Below are 12,419 nucleotides of genomic sequence, written 5' to 3' on the forward strand. Positions count from 1 at the left end.
CTTTCTTCATAGTGACTTTCAATGAGCAAATGTTTAAAAGTTTAATGACCAACTTGATCTTTTCATTGTGTGTATTTCCACACTTTGTATCCTAGCTGAGAATTCTTTGCCTAACCCAAGGTCACAAAGATTTTTTAAAAAATATTTATTTATTTATTTGGTTGTGCTGGGTCTTAGTTGAGGATGGGCTCCTTAGTTGTGGCATGTGAACTCTTAGTTGTGGCATGCATGTGGGATCTAGTTCCCTGACCAGGGATGGAACCTGGACCCCTGCATTGGGAGTGTGGAGTCCCAACCACTGCGCCACCAGGGAAGTCCCAAGATTTTTCTCCTGTGTTTCTTCCAGATGTTTTAGTGTTTTATCTCTTACATTCAGTTCCATGATTCACTCTGAACTGACTTGTGTACACTATATTATGATGAAGTTATCGTTTCTGAATCGACAGACATGCCCTTAAAAAAGGAGACCTATACGAATTTTCAATTCTCCCCAAATTGAGCCTGTTAATTTAATACAAATAAACCAGCTGCACCCCATCCTGGACACCATCCACTGCACATCTGAACTTCTCCAAACGCCTGAGATGACAGTTCACAGCCAGGAACTGCTCGCAGAGTCCCCAGGCCTGCCCCAGCCTAACCTCAGTCACCCTGGCAGCCCTCCCTGTACCAGAAGCATCCTGCCTAGAACCTGGAAAAAGGCTGGGGATGGGTCCCTAAAGGGGGAGAGGGGGCGGTTAGGGCAGGGTAGAGGCTTCTCTGTGTGTGATTGGAACGAAACATCTGTGCAGGTCCCTGGGGAGGCAGCAGAAGCAGCAGGTGCTCACAGCCACTCCCCTGTCCACATTGGGATACATCATATTATATATGCTCTTTATATGGTTAATTTTTGTCCCTCCCCACTGGAATCTAAGAAGGATGAGGGCAAGGATTTTTGTGTTCGTTTACTGCTGTCTTCCCCCGTGCAGACAATAGAGTCTGGAATACAGAGATGCTTAAAGAGCATTTTTTTTGAGGAGTCCCCATGTATTTTTCCCATCACCCAATACAAATACATATATAGGTACAAAAGTGAAAACGTGAGGTAGGTCGCCATCCAGTGGCCACTATAGGATATCACAAGGCATATATTAGTAACAAAAGCAACACGTAGAGAAATGAATAAAATATGACCCCATTTCCCCAAGAAATAAAAGACTTTCAGGAGAGAAACATTCCAACAATGGGAATGTCTTTTTACACGGGTGTGTTAGCATGAGGAACGTGTTCGGAGAAATAAGCATTTATTGCTTATGCGAGCGGCAATTGCTTATCAGAGTAACCTGGGCGCTCAGGGATTAGCGGGAGGCCACACCCCCAGCAGCATCCCTGGGCCTCGTTAGGCGATAACCACGCCCACGTAGGCGGATCCCTGATTAACCACGCCCACAACTTAATTTTGGTTTCAGGAATGACCTAGAGGGGAGAGGCCGGACATTGGGCCCAATCGCGTCCCGCAGGGGGGCGGGGGAAATCGCCTTTCTCTGCTTGGTGATTGGAGGATGCTGTTGGCCCGCCCATCCTCGGGGCTCCACCAGTCCCAAGCCGAAGGCTTGCCCCCTTTTCCGCTCCCAGCAGCCCTGGAACCGGAAGCGGAAGCGGCGGTCGGGGAGCGGGAGCGGGCGCGGGGGGCTGCGGTTGCCTTCGTGTGCCAGCCTGCTTCTCCAGAGGGAGGTTTTTCCTGTGTCCACCGCAGGTCCTGGCCCCGCGTCTGCTCGTCGGCCGAGGCTGGAGGAGTGGCGGGCGGCGGTAGGAATGGGTCAGAGGGCGGGGCACAGTTCCAGGAGTAGGGGGCGGGGTCATTAAAAGCGCGAATTCCCGGGTCCCGCCCGGGTGAAGGCCGGTGGGATGGGACTGAGCCCCGCAGGTTTTGGTTGGCGCGGGACCTTCTGACCCCCTGGGCCTTAGGACCCGGGTCGGACTCACTGTAGGATTTTGGGGAAGGGTGGGTGTAGGTGAGATGTAAATGCAGCTGGTTTCCATTGGCTCAGAGCAAAACTGAGCTCCGTGCAGAGGGGTCAGCGTTGGGTCTGGACGGCGACGTGGACCCAGGCCCTGTTTCCTTGGGAACCTCGAAGATAAGATGCCTGTGCATTGTATGTCCGGAAACCCCTTATCTGAGCCCTGCACCTGGGTGGAGATGGAGACGGATTCTTGGTATCTAAGAGAATCAGGCCTGACAGGCAGGAGAGGGACGTTGTCTTCCTTATGATAGGACTTCGGTCAGAAGCTGTGCTTTTAATGGACAGAGTATTCAGCGAGGTAGACGGGAATGGCTCAAAAGGGAGTTGTTTTGACACTTTATAGCTGTAGCGTGTTCTTGGAGGATACGTTTCCTGCTAATTTTGCAGCTGGCTTCACCCGCCCTCCCAGCATGATGAATGACAGGGCAGGTACTTCTCAGCTGATTTTTACTATCTCAGTCGTGTCCCGTCAGACCTTCTGCTCAGCTGAGCTCCAGTCCTGGGCGCCAGTCGTGGCCCCAAGCCTTAATCAGCTCTCCGGTGGTAGTAGGCAAGTTGCTAAGCCTCAGAGCCTGTTTCCAGCCTGTAAATCGAACGTACATAACAGTACGTGCATTTAGCAAGTGATGTGTGGGATGTAAAGTGTGGATTATTATTGGAATTCCCTGGCGGTCCAGTGGTTAGGACTCTGAGCTTTCACCGACGAGGGCCCGGGTTCAATACCTGATCGGGGAACTAAGATCCCGCATGCTAAGCGGTTTGGCCAAAAAAAATAAAATAAAAAGTTGATTATTGTTAGTGTCAGCTCATCATTGTGGTCGTCGTCCTCATATTAAAGTCTTAGACCCCTGAAATGCAGGCGGCAGAATGACAGCACTTACGACCTTGAACTTGGGAGAAAAGACTCTAGTATCAAATGAACGGTCTAGAGCAGTGATTTTTCAACCCTGGGATAGTTTTACCCCCAGGGACACTTGACAAGATCTGGAGACATTTTTGTACCACCTGCGGGGTGGAGGTGGGGTACTACTGACATCTAGTGGGTGGAAGCCAGGGATGCTTCTCAACACCCTGCCCTGAATGGGGCCGAACTTACAACTAAGAATTATCCCCCAATGCTTAATAATGCAGATACGGAGAAACCCTGTTTACAGTGAGTGATGCATGATGTGGAGTAGACATTCATTAGCTACCATGATATCGTTATTATTCTGTTATTGGTGAGTTTTCACAGAGAAATGATTTTCTTCCAGATCCAAAGTAATTCCTTAATCTCAACGAAACACCATTTCCATATTTGCTTTTTAATGAAATAATTCAAAGAAATATACAGAAGTAATATACAAATTTTAACATTTAGCCATATTTGCTGCACACACTGGTAAAACAGTACAGATATTTGTCCACCTCCCTCCCCAGAGGTAGCCATCTGTAATTTGACATATCACTTTCTAGTCTGTGTATGTAGGTTTTTTGTTTGTTTGCTTGTTTTTTAGAAGATGTTGGGGGTAGGAGTTTATTAATTAATTAATTTATTTTTCCTGCGTTGGGTCTTCGTTTCTGTGCGAGGGCTTTCTCTAGTTGTGGCAAGTGGGGGCCACTCTTCATCGCGGTGCGCGGGCCTCTCACTATCGCGGCCTCTCGTTGCGGAGCACAGGCTCCAGACGCGCAGGCTCAGTAGTTGTGGCTCAGGGGCCTAGTTGCTCCGCGGCATGTGGTGTCCTCCCAGACCAGGGCTCGAACCCGTGTCTCCTGCATTAGCAGGCAGAGTCTCAACCACTGCGCCACCAGGGAAGCCCTGTTTGTTTGTTTCTTTGATTGGTTGGTTGGTTGTGTGTGTGTGTGTGTGTGTGTGTGTGTGTGTTTAAAAACTGCCATAATGGAATACTACTGTGTGTAATCATTGCCTGCTTTCCCCGCCCCCCCCCACATTATTTTTGGCATTTAGTTTTTATACCCCAGGGTTTCTCAAATTTAGCACTGTTGACATTCAGTACCAGATAGTTCTTTTTTGGGGGGCTGTCCTGTGCACTGTAGGGTGTTGAGCAGCATCCCTGGCCTCCAGTCACCAGATGCCAGTGACAGCCCCTCCCCAATCAGTCGTGACATTCAAAACTGTCTCCAGACACTGCCAAGGTCCCACCAGGGGGCAACATTGCCCCTGGTAGAGAACCAGTATATATGTTAAGATGTAATTAGTTCCTGACATCTCCTTTGTATGTGGTATTTTTTTTCTCGGTGTTTTACTTTTGTTACCCACTTGGCTGCTTGGACTCTTTAATCAATAGAAATTGATAGGAAGCCAGATGAGGAATTCAGGCAGGGCTTTACTGGGACTCGTGCTGTGAGGGAGAGGAAACAAGTATCAGGGGCCCTTGCTTGCTCCCTGAGGCGGGGGAGCTGGTCCTTTAAATGGAATGGGGGGGCAGGTCCATGGGTCCCCCCAGAGGGGTGGCGTAGGTGGCCTCACGCCCTTGGTGGTGCTGTGTGTAGGTATCATGTGCAGTACCCTGCTTTTCCCCCAGCACCTCAGAAGTAGCAACTGGGGTTTTGGTCATTTTGTATCTTGTTCAGAATTCGCCACAACTGTGCTTGGATGCAGTTATTTTTAGTCCCTTATAGTTTCTTTGTATTCTGTTGCGGAGATTCTGGTGCTCCAGGAGATGTTCGTCCAGGTGCAAGTACTGCAGCAAAGGGTCCCAGGTCCCAGCCTATCTCAATTTGTGTAGTTAAGTGAACAAATTCTCCTTGTGAAAAACTGGGCAATGTATGGTACCAAATGGTATACTGTGAAAAAGAGGTCTCCCACACCAGTCCTCATGTCACTTGGTTGAGCCCCTTGAAAGCCATCAACCTTTCCAGTTGCTTTTGTGAGTTTTTAGATCTCTGCATGTACCGACGTGTGTTCGTTAAGCCCAAGAAGACAACTGATGGATACATTTTCGATTGTAATAGAAAATGCCACAGTGTCCTCGGAGTGGCTCCCCGGGGTGTGAAACGAGCTCCCCCCCTCCCCAAATTCTGGCCAGTACGTGAATGCACACAGCTCTCAAGTTCATGGTGAGGTGGAAGGGTTGAGTCAGCTCTCACTTGTGTGGCTGTGTTCACCTTACTCACCTAAGCTAGCTTTGCATCTCTTTGAAGTTTTGTTCTATGACAAGATTCGCTGGCCAGGTTTTGCAGAGCTTTCTTTTGCTAAGAAGATTTGATTCTTCTGTCAATTTTAGTCCACAGTTTTTTTTTTTTTTTCTACCATGTCTGATTTCTCAGAGTGAATACTTGCAGTTTTCGGTGTCCTGCAAGCTCTGATTTTTCTGGTGTTTTTCTTTCACGGAGGCATGTGCAGACCAGTACGATAGCCAGTAGCCACAAATCTTGTTTTTATTTAAAGAGCTTAGTGTGTATTTTTTTTTCAAAAAGCTTCATTGAAATATAACTCACGTACCATACCATTCACCATTTGAAGTGTACACTTTAATGGCTTTTCGTATTCACAGAGTTGGACATCCATCATCACAGTCATTTTTTACAATAAATTTATTTATTTATATTTATTTTTAGCTGCATTGGGTCTTCGTTGCTGGGTGTGGGCTTTCTCTAGTTGTGGTGAGCTCGGGCTTCTCATTATGGTGGCTTCTCGTTGCAGAACACGAGCTCTAGGTGCGCGGGCTCAGTAGTTGTGGCACGTGCGCTCAGTAGTTGTGGCTCGTGGGCTCTAGAGCGCAGGCTCAGTAGTTGTGGCGCACGGTCTTAGTTGCTCCGTGGCATGTGGGATCTTCCCGGACCAGGGATCGAACCCATGTCCCCTGCATTGGTAGGCGGATTCTTAACCACTGCACCACCAGGGAACTCCCGTCACAGTCATTTTGAGAATATCTTCACTACCTCAAAAAGAAACCCTGTACCCTTTACCTGTCACCCCCTATCTCCCCAACCCCTACCCCAGCCCTAAGCAGCCACCAGTCTACTTCTGTCTTATTAGATTTCCCTCTTCGGGATATTTCATATAAATAGAATCATACAATATGTGGTCTTTTGTGATTGGCTTCATTTATAATGTTTTCATGGTTCATCCATGTTGTAGCATATGTCAGAATTTCCTTTTTAAGGCTGAATAATATTCCCGTGTAAGGATGGACCCCATGTTTATCCATTCATCTGCTGATGGGCACTTGGGTGGCTAACACCTTTTGGCGTTGTGAACAAATGTTGTGAACATTTGTGTACAAGTATGTGTTTGAAGCTGTTCTCAACTCTTTTGCTAGATCCCTAGGAGTGGAATTGCTGGGTCATGTGGTAACTGTATGTTTACTCATTTGAGGAACTGCCAGACCTTTTTCCACAGCAGCTACACCATTTTACATTCCCATGAGCAGTGAAGGAGGATTCTGATTTCTCCACATGTCACCAAGACTCGCTGTTATCTGACTTTTTGATCCCAGCTGTCCCAGTGGGTGTGAGTGATGCCTCGTCGTGGTTTGCGTTTGCACTTGCCTCGTGGCTCATGCTGTTGAGCATCTTTTCATGTGTTTATTGGCTCCTTGTGTATCTTTCTTGGAGAAATGTCTCTTTAGCTCCTTTGCCCACTTTTACTGGATAACTTATCTTTTTATTCTTGAGTTGTAGGAGTGTTTAAAAATCCATTCTAGATACAATTCCCTTATCACATATATGATTTCCAATTATTTCCTCCTATTCTGTGGATTGGCTTTTCACTTTCTAGATCATGTAAACACATCCCCAGCCTTGCCCCAACCCCTGTTCAGTCACCCTGGGTGAGCCCTCCAGCACCAGAAGCATTCCTTCTAGAACCTGGAAAAGGTTGGGGCTGGCTCTCTGGGGAGGTGGGGTGTGGGCGAGGTGGGGGTCAGGGCAGAGCAGAGGCTTCCCTGTGTGTGATGGGAATCAAACAGCTGTGCTGGGCCTGAGAGAGGCAGCAGAGGGACAGGTGCTCACAGACACTCCCCTGTTCCTTACCTGTGTACTGTGCCCTTAACATGTGTGCCCCCATACTAGGATATATTATATTTATTATATATGCTATTCGTTAATACGGTTATTTCTTTATTTTTAATTGAAGTATAGTTGATTTACAATATTGTGCCAGTCTCTGCTGTATAGCAGAGTGACTCAGTTATACAAATACGTACACATATATGTACATTCTTTTTTTATAATTCTTTTCCATTGTGTTTTTTCAGGATATTGAATATAGTTCCCTGTGCTATACATTAGGACCTTGTTGCTTATCCATTCTAAATGTAATAGTTTGCATCTATCAACCCCAAAATCCCAGTCCATCCCTCCCCCCAACCCCCTCCCCCTTGGTAACCACAAGTCTGATCTCTATGTCTGTCAGTCTGTTTCTGTTTTGTAGATGGGTTCACTTATGCCATATTTTAGATTCCACATATAAGTGATATTATTTGGTATTTGTCTTTCTCTTTCTGACTTACTTAGTATGATAATCTCTAGTTGCATCCATTGTGTATTTTTTTTTTTTTTGGCCTTGCCCAGAGGCTTGTGCGATCTTAGTTCCTCCACCCCCACCAAAGATTGAACCCGGGCCCCTGGCAGTGGAAGCATGGAGTCCTAACCACTGGATGGCCAGGGAATTCCCAATATGGTTATTTCTTGTCCCTCCTCACTGGAATCTAAGAAGGATAAGGGATTTTTGCGGTCATTTACCACCATATTGTCCAGTGCAGAGACAGGTCCGGGACATAGGAGATGCTTAATGAGTATTTATTAGAGGAATCAGCCCCTTTTTTGTTTGTGAACACACAGAAAGTCTTTGAAACGTTACACAAAATGCTGGTGACAATGTTTGTCTTTGGGGAGAGCGCTGGGGGACAGGGTGTTGGGACTGAGAGGATCTTTTTATTGACAATGGATTGCCACAAAAAGTCCTTATCCTTCAAAGAGACCCTATGCTTTGGTTTGGGCAGATAATCATTGTATTAGTTTTTTTTTTTTTTTTAAACTAGTTGCATATAAATGTGTATGAAACGGTCCCATTTTTGTAAAGAAATTAAGAGAAAATCCTGAATATGGGCATATCGTTTGATAGCCTTATAAACATGCAGAAAAGTAAAACTTCCTCGAGCACGCGGGGTGGGGGAGAAAAACAAAAACAAAAACCACGACGCAGAGGTGGAGACAAATAGAAACCACACCCCCGAGGAAGCGTCATCTGTTAGGTACGCCCCCAGAAGGGCGGGGACAGGTACCCGCCCATGGGGCGGTCTCAGCCTCAAAACACGCCCTAGGTGCACGGTTTCTGTCCTAGAGCCCAATTGCGTTGCAGCGGGCGGGAACTCCAGTGCTTCCGCCCATGATCGGTGGATGCTGCTCGCCCCTCCCACCCCAGAGGTTCCGCCAATTCCAGGAACGTCCCATCTCTTCTGGTCTCGGAGTGGTGGTGGTAGCTGCCGCCACCGCTGGGCGCGGCCCCAGTTCTCCGAGGCCAGCAGGGCTCAGCGAGGGGTGGGGCGGCCACAGGCCGGGGCGGACCTCTATGGGCAGCGGTTAGGGTCGTTTGGACACATCTCCTGCCCCATGGAGGTAGCTCCGAAAGCCGGTGGACCTCGGGGACCTAGGTAGGGGCTCCCGACGTTTTCACCCCGGGAGTCCGGGACCCCCGATGGTCCCGCCGCCAGACTCCTCTGCCGGCGCCGGTCTGGGGTCCCACTGCCATGGTGGGCGAATTGCGCCCCCTCCCAGTGCCTCAGTTTCCCTACTTATTTATTTATTTGATTTTTGGCTGCGTTGGGTTTTCATTGTTGCACGCAGGCTTTCTCTAGTTGCGGTGAGCGGGGGCTACTCTTCGTTGTGGTGCGCGGGCTTCTCATTGCCCTGGCTTCTCTTTGTTGCAGAGCATGGGCTCTAGGCGTGTGGGCTTCAGTAGTTGTGGCACGCAGGCTCAGTTGTGGCTCGCGGGCTCTAGAACGCAGGCTCAGTAGTTGTGGTGCACGGGCTTAGTTGCTCCATGGCATGTGGGATCTTCCCGGACCAGGGCTCGAACTCGTGTGCCCTGCATTGGCAGGCGGATTCTTAACTACCGTGCCACCAGGGAAGCCCAAGCCTGGCTCTCTTTAAGCCTTCCTCAATATCACCAAACCTAGTTTCTTTCTTTCTTTTTCTTTTTCTTTTTGCCCCCCACCTCCGCTTGCGGGATCTTAGTTCCCCAACCAGGGATGGAACCTGTGCCCCCAGCAGTGAAAGCACCAAGCCCTAACCACTGGCCACCAGGGAATTCCCTCAGTATCACCGCATCTAAGCCAAATCACTGTCTAAGAGCAACGCCATGATTCCTTATGCTGTGTGTTCTTCCTGGCTGCAGGGAGTGATAAACCCACTCTGTTCAACCACAGGCATGTGCCTGGTGGTCTTTGCCTGGGGAGGCCCCGATGGGCTAACACAGAAGCATTTCCAGCAGTGTCGGCACCTGGCAAGTACTGTATTAGTGCAGCTGAGATTTTTATCATCATCCATCACACGTGCAAAAGGGTACAGACCAATTTCTGACAAATGGCACATCCTCATTACTATTCAACTTCATCACAAATTACTTTCAAAAGTCAATTTTTTTTTTTTTTTGCAGTACGCAGGCCTCCCACCATTATAGCCTCTCCCGCCGCGGAGCACAGGCTCCGGACGCACAGGCCCAGCGGCCATGGCTCACGGGCCCAGCCGCTCCGCGGCATGTGGAATCCCCCCAGACCGGGGCACGAACCCGTGTCCCCTGCATCGGCAGGCGGACTCTCAACCACTGCGCCACCAGGGAAGCCCAAAAGTCAATTCTTGAATCTTGTGTTCGGGCATTTAAAACATTTCCTTCCATCTGCATTTTATTTCTTGTTGAGTGTGAAACAGTTCAAACAAAGGAAAGTTCAGAGACCAATAAAACAAATCCCTCGCATATTTGCCACCCAGGTTTAATAAAATTCATCAGTGTGGCATTTTAACTGCATAAAAATATAAAACATGTATTTGAAGCTCCCTTTGAAGCCCCTTCCACTCTCCCCAGAGGTAAGCAGGATTTAGCATCTGTGAGTCTTTCTGTTTATGTTGTCACACTTTTACTACCTGAGTGAGCATCCTTGAACAGTGTGTGGAATTCTTCTGTGGCTTTGGAAAGTTTACATAAATGTAAATGGTATTGTATTTCTCATAGCTATCTTTTTTGAAAGACTATGAACCAGTCATTAAAATTGTATTTTATATTATCTGATGACAGAGGAAAGTGTTCAATATATATTATTAAATGAAAATGTTACAGAGCAGTATGTATAATGTAATTTTTTAAAATTTTTGTTGAAATATAGTTGATTTACAATGTTGTGTAGTTTCAGGTGTATGGCAAAGTGATTCAGTTATACATATACATATATATCTATTCTTTTTAAGATTATTTTCCATTATAGATTATTACAAGATATTGAGTATAATTCCCTGTGCTCTACAGTAGGACCTTATTGGTTATCTATTTTATATACAGTACTGTGTATATTTTAATCACAAACTCCTAATTTATCCCTCCCCACCTTCCCCTTTGGTAACCATAAGTTTGTTTTCTATGTCTGTGAGTCTGTTTTGTAAGTAAGTTCATTTGTATCTCTTTTTTCTTTTTAGATTCCACATATAAGCGATATCATATGATACTTGTCTTTCTGTCTGACTTCCTTCACTTAGCATGATAATCTCTAGGTCCATCCATGTTGCTGCAAATGCCAATATTTCATTCTTTTTTATGGCTGAGTAGTATTCCATTGTATATACGTACTGCATCTTCTTTATCCATTCATGTGTAGAGGGACACTTAGGTTGCTTCCATGTCTTGGCTATTGTAAATAGTGCTGCTGTGAACATTGGGGTATGTGTATCTTTTCAAATTATGGTTTTGTCTGGATATATACCCAGGAGCAGGATTGCTGGATCACATGGTAACTCTATTTTTACTTTTTAAAGGACCCTCCATACTGTTTTCCATAGTGGCTGCACCAATTTATATTCCTACCAACAACGTAAGAGGGTTCCCTTTTCTCCACACCCTCTCTAGCATTTATTATTGGTAGACTTTTTGATGATGGCCATTCTGACTGGTGTGAAGTGATATCTCATTGTAGTTTTGATTTGCATTTCTCTAATAATTAGTGATGTTGAGCATCTTTTCATGTGCTTTTTGGCCATCTGTACATCTTCTTTGGAGAAATGTCTATTTAGATCTTGTGCCCATTTTTAAATTTTTTTATATATAGAGCTGTATGAGCCATTTGGATATTTTGGAAATTAATCCCTTCTGGGTCACATCATTTGCAAATATTTTCTCCCATTCTGTAGGTTGTCTTTTCATTTTATTCATGATTTCCTTTGCTGAGCAAAAGCTTTTGAGTTTAATTAGGCCCCATTTGTTTGTTTTTATTTCTATTACTCAAGGACAGAGATCCAAAAAAATATTGTTGCGATTTATGTCAAAGAGTGTTCTGCCTGTTTTCCTCTAGGAGTTTTATAGTATCCGGTCTTACATTTAGGTCTTTAATCCATTTTGAGTTTATTTTGTACATGGTGTTAGAGAATGTTCTAATTCGATTCTTTTATGTGTAGATGTCCAGTTTTCCCAGCACCACTTGTTGAAGGGACTGTCTTTTCTCCATTGTATATTCTTGCCTCCTTTGTCGTAGATTAATTGACCATAGTGCATGGGTTTATTTCTGGGCTTTCTATCCTGTTCCATTGATTTAATGTTTCTGTCTTTGTGCCCTTGCCATACTGTTTTGATGACTGTAGCTTTGTAGTGTGGTCTGAAGTCAGGGAACCTGATTCCTCCAGCTCTGTTTTTCTTTTTCAAGATCGCTTTGGCTTTTTGGGATCCTTTGTGTTTCCATACAAATTTTAAAATTTTTGTTCTAGTTCTGTGAAAAATGCCATTGGTAATTTGATAGGGATTGCATTGAATCTATAGATTGCCTTGGGTAGTCTGGTCATTCTAACAATATTGATTCTTCCAATCCAAGAACATGGTATATCTCTCCATCTCTTTCTGTCCTCTTTGATTTCTTTCATCAGTATCTTATAGTTTTCAGAGTACAAATCTTTTGCTTCCTTAGGTAGGTTTATTCCTAGGTATTTTATTCTTTTTGATGCAGTGGTAAATGGGATTGTTTCCTTAATTTCTCTTTCTGCTATTTCATTGTTAGTGTATAGAAATGCAATTTCTATATATTAATTTTGTATCCCACAACTTTACCTAATTCATTAATGAGTTCTAGTAATTCTCTGGTGGCAATCTTTAGGATTTTGTACACACAGTATCATGTCATCTGCAAACAGTGACAGTTTTACTTCTACTTCTTTTCTAATTTGCACTACTTTTATTACTTTGTCTTCTCTGATTGCTGTGGCTAGGAATTCCAA

General features: G+C 45.5%; 1 long non-coding RNA gene across 3 annotated transcripts in view; it reads left to right on the forward strand.

Annotated features, from left to right (window-relative positions):
* The first annotated feature begins 1,638 nt into the window (after positions 1–1,638).
* LOC309805741 overlaps positions 1,639–12,419 on the forward strand; it is a 42,423-nt gene continuing 31,642 nt past the window's right edge. For all 3 annotated transcript variants that reach the window (XR_014294291.1, XR_014294292.1, XR_014294293.1), the window contains exon 1: positions 1,639–1,788. This is a non-coding gene — a long non-coding RNA (uncharacterized lncRNA). The remainder of the gene's footprint in view (positions 1,789–12,419) is intronic.

The sequence above is a fragment of the Mesoplodon mirus genome, assembly GCF_964341445.2.
Source record: "Mesoplodon mirus genome assembly, chromosome: 5".
NCBI lineage: Eukaryota > Metazoa > Chordata > Mammalia > Artiodactyla > Ziphiidae > Mesoplodon > Mesoplodon mirus.